The 11,514-nt window shown below is 37.5% G+C and overlaps 1 long non-coding RNA gene across 1 annotated transcript in view; it reads right to left on the bottom strand.

Annotated features, from left to right (window-relative positions):
- Positions 1 to 2,632: 2,632 nt before the first annotated feature.
- The window catches only part of LOC131699460 (uncharacterized), a 55,225-nt gene continuing 46,343 nt past the window's right edge, over positions 2,633 to 11,514 (bottom strand). The window contains exon 4 of the long non-coding RNA XR_009308151.1: positions 2,633 to 2,729. This is a non-coding gene — a long non-coding RNA (uncharacterized LOC131699460). The remainder of the gene's footprint in view (positions 2,730 to 11,514) is intronic.

Raw genomic sequence — 11,514 nt, 5'->3', positions numbered from 1 at the left:
CTCTTTCACTGCGGTTTCAAATACATTGTTTTCATATGGGCAGGTCAGAAAATATAACAAAAAAAAAACAGTTTTGCCTCAGTCTTCTGGAATGTATACTTTATTTAATTATGTTTCAAAAGTCAAACCTAATTTAACCACGACATGCACTTCTTGTCTCTTTCAATTTGTCACAAAAAAAAGATCTGCTTTAACAAATAGGCGAATAAAATGTCATTTTTCACAGACACAAGCCCATATTGTTAATGAAATTAAAATTGAACTATATCTTGGCTTTGGGGCTGTATTGTAAAAACTGTGTTTGGTTCATTTGTAGGGCTTTGTTCCCAAACTGTGTGTGTATGTGCCTTTTTTTGTTTTGAGCATAGATGTCTATAAAAGGAAAAGGGATGAGGTTTTTAATACAAGCAAGACTTATCAACAGGCATCAAAATTAAGCTAGAATAAATCAAACACTGTGTGCCAAAAAGTTAAATGTAGAATCTTGTGTATGTTGGCTGTGTAATCTACCTGTAAAATGTGACAGCCTTCCTTTCAACAACTCGATCTAAAAGTAATCAGATCAGTAATAAGATACCAATATCAATCAATCAGGGGCAGTGCCAAGAGGTTCTGATTTACAAAGACTGTGTCCCTTATTCCAGCCAAACAATTCCACCCTGCACTGCACATTTAGAATAGTGGAGACTACAGCCATGTGTTGGTGCAGAACAAAGATTTCATTCGGTTTGACTAAACTTGTGCCAGTCGGGACAAAATTAAGGAGACGGTTTGATCAAACAAAAGCAATTCATCTTTCTAAAAGAAATAAACTGCACACAGTGTGCTTATGAGATCAGTGAATGGAAAGTTCAGATGAATGGACACAGAAAGATAGGCAGAAGGGAAAATCAATGCAGGTCTAGAATAAGCAAATAAAATGTGTAGATTTACAAACAGATATACAGTAAACATAATTAAGATGGGCATTTAGATAAACATACAGACATATGTATGCAGTACACATGCATACCATCATGGATTTTGAACAGAAACAATAGGGGGACATTTTAAATTTTTAATATTTACACGCATTGCTTCAAGCTCAAAGATCAGGATGCATGTTATTTTTAGCAGGTGTTAGGATAAAGTACAGCAGATTGGGTTTTCAGTACAGGTTGTGCTTTATTTTAAGGGGCAGTAGTGTAATTACATGTGAAAAGGACATTGCAGTGCTCAGTATTAGTAAAGTGTGCCAGTTAACCCATTGCAGCCAATATGCATTTCTAGGCAAACTAATGCTTTATGAATACACCCCAGTGTTGTTTAGCCGTATGTGATTACATTGTATTTACAATTAAATGAATGTCTCCTTGTAAGAAAGGTCCTACTGTGGAATACACTGGTAAGTTCTGTTCTGTTAGCATGCATACTTCAGTACTCTAAAACTACAGACTGTAGCATGATTCTTTTAAGCATTCCTATAGCCTAACCTGCATACAACGGTGCTTCTTAATTGTCTTTGGTTTATCAGTGACTGAAACGCTTGAAGGTAATGCTGCATTGGTCCACAGTATCTCTATCATGCTCAGCAGTTCTATAGAAGTAATTAAACAGCCACGTTTATCTGTGCAAATGCTAAGTAAGCTTGAAAATGATTTATTGCCTCTGCCTATAAGAAACCACCTGTGCATGTTAATGACTTGTTTATGATCAGCTAGGTGCAACTACATTTACCCTCAAGCAGATCTCTTTGTTTCAAGCCAGGAAAAGATGAAAATGTCACCTACTGGAACCCCATTTTGATGTTTTCCTATTTCTACTATGTGTTTAGGCTTTTGGTATATTTTATAACACTATGCTATGCTTTTACCATGTTATGGGGCAATAAACCTTTATAAGACGTAAGTAATATGAAAAGTGCATTGAACCTCGTGGATCACGCAGTTTGGGGATTAATGACATTGACATTAACCTTCCTGTACTGTTTACTAGCAAAATGGACTCTTTTCTCTTTAACATTGATCTTATACAGTATTTATTTTTTATACTTTCACAAGCCTTTCCTGAACATATTGTAATTATCTGTTTGTTTTCTTTGGACCCAATTTAACAAATGTTTTTTTTTTGGGGGGGGGGGGGGGCAGATGCTGCAGTAAACACAATGCACAATGAGTCATCCAAATCTGCTTGTTGTTTATGGCATAATTGTTATAATTCCTCCACACTTTTCTCCAGTTTCCCACAAGTCCCAGCAGCACGCTCTCTCTTTGTTATGATATAACCTTACTTTTAATTTACCATATCTTAATATATATATTAATAGATTTTAAAGCTAATATCTTTAAACAAAGCAATGCTCAGTTTTTTTCAAATATGAAGAAAAGCATAGTCAGATATTCCATAAAACGTGATAAGTAGTAGAAAGGACCATTAAAAGCACGGTTGAATCACTGCAAACTATGGGAAAGCATTGCAAAGAACAGGGCAGAAACAGTTCATGCATAGTATAAGCATGGGAAACAGCTACATGACCATTCAAGTTTTGTGTGCATAGTTGTATTCATCAATGTGCATTATATGGCACCTTGGTGGATAGCTGCAAAGATACAAGGGAAATGTACCTTACTTACTCTTTAATCCAGTGGGTGGTCTCTCAAGTGCCATGTAGTTTATTGAGAAAACATCCTTGGTGTCACAAGGCTGGCTTGGAGTGGTGAGGTGTGATGACGTCATGGACCAGGAAGTAACTGAAACCAAAACAGTGGATGGGCGGGTGAAGCTGAATGCAATGGCACTCAGCGTGTTTAATAAACAAAACAAATGATTTTAACAAAACAACAAAACACAAAACAAAAAGGCACAAGGGCCAAACGAATAAACAAATACTGTTTAGCAGTCGTTTTTAACTGTCGTTATTTTTTTCGCTTGCTCTCTCCGCTCCCCGTACTCTCCTCTGTACACTCCACCCCGAGTGCAGAGAGCTGCAGGTTTATATACTCTGGCCGAGGGATTAACTAGTTGTTAATTATCTTATTACCCCTCGGCCAGAGTCTGCACGCGTTTGGTAAGGATGCATGACTGTCAGCTAGTTAAATAATCAGTAGCTGATCAGCCATGCATCCTCACAGGGTTTTTAAATATAATAATAAAAGACACGGCGCTTTCATCCGCGCCGCAAACAAAAATACAAATAATAATAAATAGGGGCGGGACACTCCGCCACACTTGGTCATGATACTTTGATGGCATTACTCTCAACAAGACTGTTTCCAGCTTCTGCTTATCCTCGGTGTAACGTTTACTTGTTGCATGTTGACAGGCTTTTGCCAAATTAGTCTGTTTATTTACTTCTGTTACATGCACTCTCCTCCCTAAGTCCTAAAGCCACGTAAACCATTTGTTAAGAGACAGATAATTCTAGTACAATATCTTTTCAAATTCTTACAAACCAACATTACAAACTGTGATCATTGTTAGCAGATAGAAAAATACAGTTATGTGTAATTATGCATAAATCAACGTTGCACATATGAGATGAAAATCTCATCACAAACAAAAAAACATAGGGCAAATTGATTCAAAACAATACAACTAGACCTAGTATATCCCATTTGTGCAAACCACTGCCCCCTCCTTAGTTTTTACCCACAGAGGACAATCCACTGCTGTTCAATTTTAAAAACTACATTAAAAAAGCAAGTAGTTATTTTTCATGAGCAATAAACAGAAAATATGATGGTTGGCGTGGTGTGGATTATTTTTGTGTTACCCATGCAAAACCACCACACACCCTGTATTAATTATATTAGATACCATGAGTGTCTGCTGCATTCATGACAATCTTTCAGAGAACTAATAAATATAAAGCTTATTACTTGTTACTTTTAGGTGATCTATTTTCTATTTAATTAATTCAGTTCCTCGCTGCAAGTGGGCAGTGATGACTGTCCACCTTTATCATTAGAGAGCTTATTGAGAGAAAGAGGTACTTCAAAAAATACAGCTAGGATCTTAACAATCAAACCTAAATAAACATTAAAGCGCTCTGCTCAGTGCCATAAATGCACGCCACTTTGACGTCATTGCCCCAATTCCTTTTTTAGAACATAGGAACCTACTGCCAGAACACATGGAGAATAGCACATTTACCATATACCATTTTGCACAATTGAGATATTAAAATATTGGCATGCATGTCTAGGTATTTATACTGCAGTCAGTACATTATCACAAGTGACAGCAGAGACGGTTTCCAGTAAGCATGCATGGTACAGTGTGAAAAGGTTGCATGATTGAGGTATGATGTGTTTGTTCAAACACAGATGTAACTGTGACTCCAAAAAATGTCACCCTTAAAATCTCTGAAATTCATTCTTGGAAATGCAATTCATTCATTGCATTCTTGGAAATACAATGAATTAATTTACTGTTGGTTGCTTGTGTCATATTTTTTTTTTATGATATGACATTTGTATGTACTCAAACGCTCGCCTATCAATTTACTTGAAACACCATGGCAGGAAGAGCAATGTGCCTGTGCAGCTCCACACATGCGGTGGTCAAATGACTGACGTGTTGGGTTGCTGGCCAGGATGACTCATGTCAGTGTGGTCTATTTGTTTCCTATCATTCTTTGCTTCCACATGAGTTCCCATGAAATCCTTGTCATACTACAATTGACAAGTCCTGCTCCTATGATCAAAGTTTTCCATTCTTAATTTGGGCTGTATTTGCATTGCATTTGTGAGGGAGGTAATTTAATCTAATCCTATTTTGCATGCTGTTAGTCTCTGTTGATGCCTCCCTTCATTGCTCTTGTAAACAAGATGGATTTCAACCAGTTAATTATTTTGCAGTAAATACTTTAACACATTACATTTAAGTGTCTACACTGTAAATACTTGCTAATTCTAAATGTGTCCAAGTCATAACCCTTCAGTCAGTGCAGATTCTTCTCTACATCTAAAAACAAGAAAGGCATCTATATGAATATGTATTATTATATACCTCTAAGGCAAGTTCAGCTGTGAACAATTCAGCATACAAACTTGGAATGCTGACACTCTCAGTGTGTTAACCAAAACATCTTCATCTATAAAAACACATTTTTGCCGAGCAGCTGCTCTAATACTCTGCAGCAGGTATCTTGTCGGCCTGTGTCTAGAGTAATACAATAATATGAATGTTAAACTTGATTATGGTGCAAAATATTTTACTTTCATAGCATACAAGGTATCTAGCAAGATTATTTCCTTGTTAACACAGGAATGGAATCAAACTGGGTTTGTGTTGCCTGTGTGAAGTTGCCTTCTGTCTTCTGTCAGTAAGGTGGGACATGGAAGTTGTACACCCGCACCTACATTTCTTGTGACAGTTAATTAAACAACATTTTCTCTTGATAACGTTTTACATTAAGTGTCTATGACTACAGGTTCATTTTTTTTAGACAATTTTATTGTTTAAAGCTTTCAAGAAGTCAATTCATAGATGTTATTATTAGTTGAATCAAAACTTATACAAATTAAAAAGAATTCTTAAATATTTATTGTATTAACTGGTTAGAGCCAGGCCACATTCTGTAGTGCCAGTGTTCACATCAAGTTAATTTCAAACAGCATCTCAAGTGCTTCATCCTCAACACTGTCAAACAGACACAAGAGATACTATACACACATTTCATTACATTTCCACATAAAGCTTCATTGTTTTACAACCACACTATACAAACCAACTGACCATGAATATAATGACATAATTGGCAGAAGACAAGAAGGGATTGTCAGTACTACTATAAATATCAATGTTTTCAACTGCAGTGCATCTAGTTACACACTTATACAGGTTATGTATTATTGGTTTTACAATGAACTGCATGTGGTGACTTAAATCTTTTAACACCCAAATGTATGAGACACTGCTCACTCTCAGTCAATGTGTTGATCACATTTGCCAAGTAAGCGGGTAACCAACTGAAGAGAAGTAACTCTATAGTATATGGAGTCTATACTAACTGGCCCTGCGAGGAGTCCAGTCACAGGGCACCCTGGTCTCCATGGTGATGGCAGGTCTAGCGATTTAGCAGATTCCTTGTTTTGACTCTTGAGCTCTCTACTAATCTAGCTGTGATAAGTTAGTGTAAACATGTAAGAATGCACTGCATCACCATGAATGCCAATATGTAAATGTACGTTGCAGGCACAACAAAAATAAATGTCAGTATATCCAAATGCTGCATATCACCCAGGCTCTTATGCATTTCTAACCAGCTAAACAGATTGTACCATGTAACAGATTTGGTTTTTAAGGCTGCATTGAAATGGTGCATTAATCATATGCAGTGTATCTATAAGGTTTGTATTTGTGCATTTTTTAGCAGTACTTCAATAAAAGCATTCGTAGTTTTAAACTATGGTCTACCTTTTTTATTTAGAGAATTATAAATTACAAAACAAAAATAACAACAGACTCAGGGCTCTTATAATAGGTAGTCTGAGTATATCGATGCAAAGGAGTATAATGAGTGTTAAGAAGCCATGAAAAGCAAACAACTTTTACTATATAGGGGGTTGTTTTACTAAAAGGAAAAACAAACTATGGAATGCCTCTTATCTTAAGCTTTCATTTAGAATTAGACTGAGTTCACCAGGAAAACCTGGGGCTCAATCAAAACTAGAATGTATACTTAAGTTTCAAAGAACTGGACTGATTCTTAGATCAAAGCCAACCCATTCATCTGGAGCATGCCTTTGATGGATATAGGATAACACTAGAGTTTCCAATGTGAAACCCTGGGGCTTTTCAAGCCTGTCATGTGAAATGAGTGGCATGCACACATCCTTTCAAATGGCACGATTTTTTTATTTGTCTTTTGTTAGGAGTAGAAGAACCTATCTGCAGGCCAGGGTAGGCATAGAATTGGTTAGGTTGTCTCAGTTTAACCCACAATGAACTGCAGACAATATAACGAAGCAGAAAACATTCGGCACAATTATCAGCTCCTGATGAGTTAAATAATGAATGACAGTTTTAATAAACAACCCTCTGTAATCACTCTGTTTTGATTGGTACCACAGTTGTATTTTAGCTATCACTGCTTTCTTATATGACATTACCCAAGACTCAATCTGTTTCTATTTAGTTTTTGCATCTGGGGAGTAGATGACATTTTTTCCACGCTACAGTTTCATAGTATTTCATTATATCACCATTGATTGCATGGTGTACAGCGATTATTGGGAACAGGATTTATTCATCTTTTGTAGAACCACTGACGACATCTGGCACTCTGTAGTTCAGTCAGGAAACTCATGTGATAGATTAATTAAAGACTAGACAACACTACTACTTCATACATCATTTACACCACATTATTTGGCCTTTGGCCTTGTCTTTAGATCAGTGGAGAGGCTGACAGTAGGGAAGCCATGGGCAGGGGGCAGGATAGCTGCCCTCCCCCGTTAGACGAAGCCCAAAAGCAGGTGGAGGCTGGGGAGGAGGAGGTGAACTCTGACGCACAGCAGGGACATAATGGATTGAGGTAAGATATAAATCCCTTCTTTGCCGATCATTGGATTGTTATTGTTTCGAAGTACATATAAGATACTAGCTACTCAACTGAATAGTTGATCTGGTATTGGAAGAGCCTCAAATATGCTTGCTGTTTATGTGATTTGATCTTGAGGTTAAAGTGAGTTCCCTGCAAGAACCATCGATTTGCTTAATTAGTGGAAGGTAGGGATCCCTACTTTGTTATGGCTAGTGCCTGTATGCACCACATGTGAACCTGATGAATAATCTTGATCCGTTTTCTGGGCACATGTCATTAGGGGCAGAAGTTGCCCTTGCTTTAACGGTTATTCCAAGATAACATCTGGCACTTCTAGAAATCTTTTTTTTTTTGCTCTGCTGTGTTAAACAAGTTGGGATCTTTCTGATAACAGGATCAATTCTTCGCTATATAAATGAAACTAATTTTAATCTAAAAATGCTTTGAAAACCCCTTCCTAATTATAAACTCGCAAAACCTCACAAATCTTCTCATCCGTTCAAATTTTGACTGCTGTAGACATATTCACGCACGTAGATGACTGCTAATCTTAAAATTGCTAAGCTTCACAGTAGTGGCATTTACATTGTCATACCAAAAAAACCCAAAACAATAAACATAATACATTAGTACCCCTGCCTTGCGGTAGTTGGGAATGGGAAAAAAAACTTATTATATATGAAACTTAAATATATTTAGAGTAAAGATTTACCATCTGTATTGTAAAGCCATGTATTTTAAATGGCTAATCCATATATATATATATATATATATATATATATATATATATATATATATATATATATATATATATATATATATGGATTAGCCATTTAAAATAATGGCTTTACAATATATATATATATATATATATATACACACAGTATATATCAGATCAATATATTGACAATACAGTTTTATTCTGTATGCACTATTTGCTTTTAAACTTGCCATGCCAATTTGACTGAGCTGATGTTTCATAGAATGGAAATGGAATAGATCAAATTGATACATAATCTGCTGGCATGCAATTAAGTATATTGCTCAAATACCTCATACCGAGAATAGAAACTGACAGTTTTATTAACAATGTGCCTGTGATTAACATTGTTTCAAACAGAGAGATGAAAGGCTTCTAAATGGACATCAATATATTACTATTAATAATGTAATGTATATAGCATAACGCCTTCTAATATGAGATACAATAAGGAGTGGATGTATTGTATATTATTAGTTCAGATTGACTACTGTACATTGTACACGTACATATTTGTACATTGTACACATACATGTCCTTCTCTGTACAGAATTATTTCCAGATGTGTTTCATCTTTGCTTTTGTTCAATGTGTAGAATACTGAAAATCACCTATGGAAAAAGACCAGGTAGCTATTTGTGTATTAAATTACCTGTCAACCCGCCCACCGACCCTTGACTTTGAGATTGAGCAGAGCCGGTCAGTTCTGTATTTTTAGAAGACTATGGGTCTGTTTAACCACCTTCATCCTCCAGCTCTGCCCATGTGCTAATAAAAAAAAAAAAGCATTCTGTATCTGTCTTCACCAAGATGTACGCTATACAGATCATTGACTGTATTGATTAGTTACTGGGGTTTTAAGGCAAAGTGCATCTTTGGAAACACAGTATGATTGGGGACATCAGAAATGGAAGATTGTATTATTATTATTATTATTATTTATTTCTTAGCAGACGCCCTTATCCAGGGCGACTTACAATCGTAAGCAAAAACATTTCAAGCGTTACAATACAAGTAATACAATAAGAGCAAGAAATACAATAAAACAAGTAAAGTACAAGTTTGACAAACCATAATTCAATAATACAGCAGGTAATAGTGATAGTTACATCAGGATATGATTAAATAGTGATAGTTACATCAGGATGTGATTAGATACAAAGTACTACAGGTTAAAAACTTGGCAGCTTACAGTATTCTGAAGTACAGGATTAAATGCAGTAAAATAGGGGCTGATAAGAGCAAAATAAAGCACATTTACATGAAGGGTGATAGTGTCCCAGGATACAAACAGAGGAGTTCTACAGGTGCTCTTTGAAGAGGTGAGTCTTAAGGAGGCGCCGGAATGTGGTCAGGGACTGGGCAGTCCTGACATCTGTAGGAAGGTCATTCCACCACTGCGGAGCAAGGGTGGAGAAGGAGCGGGCTTTGGAGGCAGGGGAGCGTAGCGGTGGTAGAGCTAGTCTTCTAGTGCAGGCGGAGCGGAGAGGTCGAGTGGGGGTGTAGGGAGAGATGAGGGTCTGGAGGTAGCTGGGTGCAGACTGGTCAAGGCATCTGTAGGCTAGTACAAGAGTCTTGAACTGGATGCGAGCGGTGATCGGGAGCCAGTGGAGCGAGCGGAGTAGTGGAGTAGCGTGGGCGAAGCGAGGCAGAGAGAACACTAGGCGGGCAGCAGAGTTCTGGATGAGCTGGAGCGGACGGGTGGCGGACGCAGGGAGGCCAGCCAGGAGGGAGTTGCAGTAGTCTAGGCGGGAGAGTACCAGGGCCTGGACCAGGAGCTGGGTAGCATAGTTGGTGAGGAAGGGTCGGATTCTTCGGATGTTGCTCAGGAAGAATCGGCAAGTGCGTGCCAGAGTGGAGATGTGCTGGGAATAAGAGAGGCAGGGGTCCAGGATTGTAGATGCAAAGAGCTGAAGAAATTGTGTATTTACTGTATCGGACACTTTGTAAATGGCAACTCCCGAGTCAGGTCTATAGGGTAACTGTGGAAGCTGCACTTCAGTACTTCAGACTTCTGTACAAGAAATTATTCAAGACAAGATGATGAAAACAGCCACCATGTGATAATGTGACAACTTCCTGCATCAAAAGCTTTGCTCTCTAGAGCTACAGTAGTTGCAATGTTTATATTACCATGTTCAAAAAATAAAAATAGCAATGTAAGCAAGTTCCTCTAGAAAACCCTAAAACTCAATCGTAACCTTGGAAATTATTAAAACAAAACTATCAGGAAATTGTTTCTAGTGACTGCATTTTGCTCTTAGCAAAACACACAGAATTAAATCTTAATAAAAGTGAAATATCTTTAAAAGGGGTTGTCAAACTCTGACAGGTACATTATTTTACTGTTGAGTTATTTAGTTCCCTTGAAAAAATCCATGTTTTTCTTGTTATGAATTCATATTTGAAGCTATTAGTTTAACAGTTATGCAGGTCATAGTTCATTACAGGCACAACCATGCTTTAAATACAGAGCTGATAAATGGAAATTGCTCTATGTTCAGGCTTGGCTTGAAGTAGTACATCATGTTTTAGTAAATGTTGAATGTACTGTCAGGACATCGAGATTAATTTAACTATTAAAATGCAAATTCCTGCACTGGGGGGGGTGGGGGGTTGGTTTCTTGGCAAAATGTAAGCATTCTTCTTTTTGTTTTGCATTGATCTTTTTATTTTCTGCAGACGATTTGATTTACACATCAATTACAGGTGGAAAAATCTGCAGCGGAGTCAAAAAAGAAAAAGAAAAAAGATTGACCTCACAGTTGTACTTCAGTTCCAGCTAATGTTGGTGACCATTACTATTGGCACTATGGCACATCTTTGCAAGCGGCATCTCAGAGACCGTATTACATTGGCTTAGAGGCTAAACTTCCCCCCTCCCCCCTTTAGATAGTGGTGCCTTTGTGGCACTGAAAAGACCCATCTCCATTTGGAATATAAGTTCAGTGTGAGTAACTCTTGTTTCAGTTAATGTGTAGTCATTACTGTTTTGTACAGTATATAGATCAGTGGTGGCCAATCCTGGTCCTGGACAGCTGCAGGGTCCGCAGTTCTCAATTACTTAATTGACCCAATTATTTTCTTAATTGGTCAACACTAACTTTTTTTCCTGGTCTTTAGCCATTGATGAGCAGCAAGATTGTGTCTCTCCAGGACCATATACAGTAGATGAGGTAACATCCCACAGTCCACCCAGAATAAAGACGAGCAGGTGGGAAAATGG

This window comes from Acipenser ruthenus, chromosome 22, assembly GCF_902713425.1.
Source record: "Acipenser ruthenus chromosome 22, fAciRut3.2 maternal haplotype, whole genome shotgun sequence".
Lineage (NCBI taxonomy): Eukaryota > Metazoa > Chordata > Actinopteri > Acipenseriformes > Acipenseridae > Acipenser > Acipenser ruthenus.
This window is presented reverse-complemented; position numbering and strand designations above follow the sequence as displayed.